The following is a 6,614-nucleotide window of genomic DNA, read 5'->3' as shown; positions in this document are numbered from 1 at the left end:
GGTTATATGGATGTATTCAGTTTGTGAAATTTTATCAAGCTGTACTTGTACAATTATACATTTTCTGTCTTTATTTTACAATTCAATAGAAAGCTCCAAAAAATTAAGCGCATATATCTCAGTTGAAGAATAGCATCTGGAGTTACTCTCATCAGCTACCCTTTTAGTAGAAAAATGACCAGGAGTTAAGAAATCAAGTTTTGTCCCAATTCTTCAACTAACTATCTCTGTGACATTAATCTTACTGACTGTTCTTGCTTCTCTCATCATGATCATGTAAGGAATCTGAACTAGAATAATCTTAATGCCCAACATTTCAGCTGCATAATGGTCCTTGACCCGCACCTCAGGCTCCAGCCACTGCCTCTTTTCCAGAGAAACCCTCCGCGAAGGGCTGGAAATCCTCCCTGAATCCACTTCTCTCCTCTTTTGAGATACTTGGCCCAGGTCTTCATCCCCAAGACACCACTGAGCTGCTCTGGCCACAGACACAGGGGACCTCATTGTGCCAAATCGGGGATCCGTTCCCCACTGTCCTCTGACCACACACCCCAGTGGCCGACACCAGAGCCGACCCGTCTCTGGGACACGGTCACTAACTGGGCTCTGCCGTGTCACTCTCTCGGGGTGCTCCTTTGTCCCACTGGTCACTTTCTTCCAGGCTCCTCCTGGTCGCCCTGACCCGTAAGACTGGAAGGTGCAGGGATTCAGACCCCAGGGCTTTGCTTTCGCCAGGCCCACCCACAGGTTGGTGTCCTTCCACGCCATGACCTTGACATACTCTCTATGGTGCTGACGTCCCCGTTTCTCTCCCTCCCTACAGATTCCAGCCTCCGACGTCTCACACACTCCACCCCAGGCTCCTGATTGCTGTCCCATGAACCCGCTCCTCTGCCAACCTCCCCAGTCTAGGAAAGTGGCCACTCGACTCTTCCAAACTTCTGGAGTTTTCTGTGGCTCAGCTCCTCTGCCTCAGCACGTCTCCTAGACTCTGCCTTGCAAGCCCGTCCTCAGTCTGAGCCCTTCACACCCTTTCCACTCCCTGCCCCCGGGTCCGCCCTGGTACCAGCCACAGTCCTTTCTTGCTCGAACGATTCAACAGCTTCTCAGTTCAATGGCTTGTAAGTCTCTGTCTTACTCCTGTGCTGACTAGTCGTCTTTGCAGCAGCCAGAGGGAGCCTTTGAAAACTAAGACATATCATGTCACTCCTGTCTCTTGTGGGTTCTGTACTGGGGTGCATAGGTCCCCTGGAAATTCATGTCCTTCCCAGAACATTCTGAGGTCATTTCAGGGGTAGTTGAGACAAGGTCAGGCTGGATAGGGTGGGCTCTCACTCAGTATGCATGGGGTCCTCATCAGAAAGGAGAAAAGACGCAAAGACAGACAGACACAGACAACACAGACTCATGGAAGCCCGCCACGTGATGCATCCACGGGCCATGGGACATCCAGGACCGCAGGCAACACCAGGAACCGGAAGAGCAGGAAGGATGTTCCAGTACAGGCTTTTGGGGGGAGAACGACCGTGCCCACACCTTGATTTTGGACTCCCAGCCTGTAGACTGGGAAAGAATCAATTCCCACTGTTGTAGCCACTCACATTTAGTTTTGTGTGCTTTATGGCTCAGAATAAAGCCCAGAGTCTTACCTGGCCCATAGGCCCTCCGTGATCTGCTCTGCTTTCTGGCCTTGAGTCCGGCCTTTCCTCCCCACACACCCGTCTGGCCCTGGGCTGCGGCGGGCTGTTGGCGGCTCCCCATGCCTAACTGGGCTGCGTTCCGCTGGGCACCCGCGGTTTCCCTCCTCATAGCACCTGTCAGAGAAGCGGGACCCTTCCACCGACACAGAGGAGCGACTTCCCTCCACGGCTGCACCAGCATCACTCCTGACGCCCGTCCTACTGCCCTGCTCCTCAGACAGACTTTCACCCAATGACCTATTGTACGTTCTCGGCTTAGAGCAAATTTCTTGAGAATGGAGGCTTGCTGTCAGGCCCCCTGCTGTAGGGAGCATGCGCAGAGCAACTTCGGGCACTTAGCAAGCACTTGCTGAGTGCATGAGTGAACACCTTCTCGTTTGCTTACTGGACAATTTCCTCGTGTGGCAAGAGTTGTTCCGGGCAAACTGGGCCTGCTTGGGGTTTGTTGGGGTCAAGAATGGAGGCTGCACAGATCAGGTGAAGTCTCGCGCAGAATTTGCTGGGACAGCACAAATCAGGGTTGTCATCTCTAGAAGCGTGTGGAGTGGAGGTGGCGGGGACGCCAGGCAGGAGGTCAGCGAGGGGCAGAGGGACAGAGCAATGGGGAGCATTTGGCTGGTGCTAGCGGAGGTTCTCATAGAATGAGATCCGTGGCCCTATAGTGAACACAGATCCGCTTTTATTTAAGGGCATCCCACTCACACTGGCCTCAGAATTTCGTCGATGGGCTCTGCGGCTTGCTGCGGGTGTGGACAGGTCCCAGCGCCCCTGCAGCTTGTCCCCGGGAACCCATGTGGGTCTCCGCTGGGTCTCTGAGCCCCTGCAGGGTGGTGATGGCTGGAGCGGAAGAAGCTCGTGCCCCCCGCGGCCAGAGGCTGGAAGGAAAGAGCCCCTCTGTAATACGAATGCCTCGGACTTCAGGAAAACATCTGGGGGACACGCAGAGGCAGCTCTGCTCCACGGTTTGAATTCCTAGCTAAAGCGCTGTACCTTCCGGAGCAGCCTGGCAGGGAAGCTTCCTGCTGTTTTGCTGTGTTTCTGTAAGGAAGTCGGGGGCGGGGGGGGGGGGGGGGGGCAGGCGAAGGGGCATCACACGGAGTCAGGTTTCGGTTCTCTGTGAGAGAAGTAACCAGCAAGGCACCGTCCACGGGAAGGCGGGTAGCACTCCAGAGAGGGGTCGGAGCGGGCTCGGAGGGCCAGGCGAAACAGGTGAGCAGGGGTCACCCTCCAGGGACGGGATGACAGGCCCTTCTCTGCCCACACGGCTGGGAAGGCGGCGGTGGCCTCCCCTGCCCGCCAGGGGGCACTGTGTGGCCGCCGTGGTCCCCTGCTCCTGCCCGGGAAGGTGGAGCCCCGCGGTGGGGTCAGAAGGTGGAGGACCTGGGGTTCCACACACTGGGCTCTCTGGCGCTCACCGGGCAGTGCGTTCTCATCCCGCGCGTGCGGGAGGGAAGAACAAACAGGGAAGGGAGCGAGGCAAAGGGCCTGATTGCCAGACTCAGATACCCTCCAGCTGTGTCATCAGCCCACCGTCCCGCCCTCACGCAGGGAGGGGACAGGTCGTCTTAGGTGCCAGCATGGAAGAGAGGACAGAAGGCGCTGGGAACGCGTTGAGAGGGCACCCGAGGCAGGCAGGCTGCTGCCTGCAGGGAGCAGGGCCGTTTTATAGGATCTCCCCGAAGAAGGGACCTCTCAGCTGAATTCTGAGCACTCTGTTAGCCAGACAGAGGAGGAGGACAGGAATTTTCGTAAAGCTAGCGATAACTGCGACGTCGCAGAGATGCGAGAGACATTTATGTTGCTCTTTGGGGAAAGGACAGGGGTGGAGGGCCAGGGTGAGGTGGGACAAGCTATGGGGAGCCCTGTACGCCAGGTGAGGGCGTTGGGACTTCATCCTGAAAGAGAACAGTCATTGCTGGTGGATGGGGAGGGACAGCCGTGTGTCACCCTTACACTCTGAGGGACGGTCGGTCGGGTCACCTGCCAACAGAGGCCACAGGGAGAGACGGGGCTTGGAAGATTCCCAAATAGCAGGTGACCCAAACAGGGCTGGTGACTGATGGGGGGTGATAGCTGGGGTGCAGAGGCGTCCAGGAAGAGCCTCCAGCAGTGGGCCTGATGCCTGTGGGTAGCTCTTCATGGGAGGGGGACCAGAGCAGCAGGGTGGTCACTGGATGGGCCGGACATTGGGATGCCCACCTGCCTGCAGGAGCGGGGGACACAGGTCATGTGGCCCGGGGAGGGAGGGGCTTCTGGGAGAAGTCTGGAGTTGGGCCAGTGGAGGTGCACGGAAGTGAGCCTGGAAAGGGTCTCAGGAGGAAGAAGAATCTCTGGCTTTGATTTGGACGTGAAGCTGGAAGTGGGTGTCAAATACCTTATACTCGCTCAGCTCTCATTTGATGGTACCATGTGTCTTCTCTCTGGCCAGTGTCATGCCCTGAATAGGAAGCCCAGGCTGGAGCAGACCCTCACCAGCCAGAGTTAGGGTTAGGGTTAGGGTTAGGGTTAGGGTTAGGGTTAGGGTTAGGGCTGGACCTCCGAAGGCCCTTGGCCCCAGCTCTGGAGTAGAAGCTTCTAGTCTCCTGCAGGGTAAAGCAGAGAGTGATCAGGCCCTCACTGAGTGCAGCCCCCTTCCCCGGCCTCCTAGCCCTCCTCGCCCCACCTGTTCACAGGACCCCATTCCCACTGCACGCCCTCTGCCTCTGTCAGGGGTCCCGGATGTCAAACTGCCCTAAAACACACACGGACTTCTGTTGGACTGTGCTTGCCCGCATTCTTCGCTGAACATCCCTTTATGTTTTAGGACCCAGAAAATGATTCTCTTTGAAAACACTGACAAGGCTCCTTTCATCCAATAATGATGATTATATAATCTGTGGTTGTTTTTATTGCCTTGGCTGCCTGTGGACTTGGGCTCATTTTAGCAAATTGGAGGGACTCTCTAGATTTCTGACCACATTTCTCTTTATTAGGTGCTTTTTAACTTTGTTATTTCTACATTTAGCATTTTCTTTCAGATATATCTCCAATTTTCAGGAAGTTTTTTATGATATATTGTGACATACATCCCTACATTATAGATTTTTTAAATCTTGCCCTTATTAATTACTCTAAGCAAGTAACACAGTATGCATTTATTGCTGAGGCCTGGGAGTTGGGCCAAGAGAGTTGGGATTGTTGGATCAAATCCTAGGGCTGCTTGGGAAGTCCTGTACTTTAACCTTCATCCAGGGGTGGGACACCCCATCGTACACAGCGCTTCGCAGACATCACAACAATACTTTGTCTTAATGATTCCTTACGAAATGCCAAGATTCTCACTGTAGAAAAGGAGTACTAAGAGCAAGATGAAATCACTTACTTTCTGCTACAATCCAGTACTGGTGTGACCTCGGGCGCTGGCCATTCATCCTTCACCTGCTGACCAGGCAGAGACCAGAGTGGGGCGGGGGGGTGACTCTCTGTCCGGGCCCCGCACCGGGGTTCTTGGGCACATTCTCAAACTCTTCTCACCAAGAAGTTCGAAGCAGGAAGAGAAGAGAGAAGGCCCTCGTGCCGTAGGCGATCTTCCAGAGAGAGCTGGGGACGCAGCCGAGCGGCTGGCTGGGCAGATGGGCAGGTGCTATCTGCCGGGCACCTCTGCTGGCACCAGCCAAATGCCCCCAAGCAGCCGCTGCCCGTGTCTGCGTCAGGCTGACCTGCAGGCCTCCTGTCCCTCGAGGAGGCCTGGGCTCTGGGCAGCCCTGGCATCGGGCGCACTTTCCCATGAGCATCAACAGGAGCAGACAGGATCATGTGCTCAGTGATCTGATCAGAACTCTGGCGAACACTCAGCCTCGAGTGAAATCATCCAAGGCAGCAAAATCCCTGCCGTGGGGACGCTCGGAGACTCTGTGCTGTTGCTCGCAGTCCTCACCAAGATGGCTTTTGCTCTCGGTGTTGGGACAAGGGTGGTGTTTGGGCCTGAAGTTTGAAACCAGGCTCCTCTGCCCACATTCTCATCTTCGAGGGTCTAACAGATCAGGGAGACCCTCCAGGCAGGGAGGGGCCGAGCACCCCTAGCACCAGGACAGAGAGTCCAGCTTCTGCCCGTTAAGTCAGGTCAGCCTATCCCCTCCCTCAGACACTCGACAGCAGGCGGCCTCTGGGTCAGGAAACCACAAGGTCCCAGTCACAGAGGACACATCCCCAGCCTTGCAAAAAAAATCATTAAAAAAATAAAACAAAATAAATAAGATAAAATAACATAAAATATCAGGACAGCTTGTGTCCCCTCTGTGTCTGGGCTCTGACGCTGGACATGGGCTTGGACTGGTGCCCCTACTGTTCTCTGCAGCGCTTTGCCCGTACTTCCTGGCCCTGCTCTCAGCCTGTGGGTCCTTTTCCATGGACCTTTGGCTCAAGGCGCCCTCCTCACTGCCATCCATGTCTCAGCAGACTCCTAGCGGGCTCAGGAGAATCTGGCCCGTTATCTCTAGGATAATCTTCAAGGGCCTCTCTGGAAGGTATGAGGGATTCTTAAGTAAGTGAAGGTGTCTCACTTGCAAAGGCTCTGAGCTAAGAGAGTAACCAAAGGTCAGTTCCAAATCAGCCTGTCTTATCCTGATTTGCATCCAGGAGCTGCACATCCTTTATGTCCGGAATCCTAAACCTCCAAGTTGTAGGGACCATGCTTGTCATCTACCCCTCGTGGAAGGCCTTCTATACAAATACATTTGAGTTTTTGTGAAATAACCGAAACTCTGTGTTCGGAGATGGTCAAGAGTTCTTACAGGCAAATGTGACGCAAAAGGGAAAACAACATCACGAGATTCAGAGAACATGAAGACTCAGTTTTGTTGAGACCATGGAGGGCTTCAAGAAGTCATGGAAGGCAGGATGGGAGGGCAGAAATGATTCGGATGGAGACACAAG

The sequence above is a fragment of the Phoca vitulina genome, unplaced genomic scaffold (genome assembly GCF_004348235.1).
Source record: "Phoca vitulina isolate PV1807 unplaced genomic scaffold, GSC_HSeal_1.0 scaffold9, whole genome shotgun sequence".
Taxonomy (NCBI): domain Eukaryota; kingdom Metazoa; phylum Chordata; class Mammalia; order Carnivora; family Phocidae; genus Phoca; species Phoca vitulina.
This window is presented reverse-complemented; position numbering follows the sequence as displayed.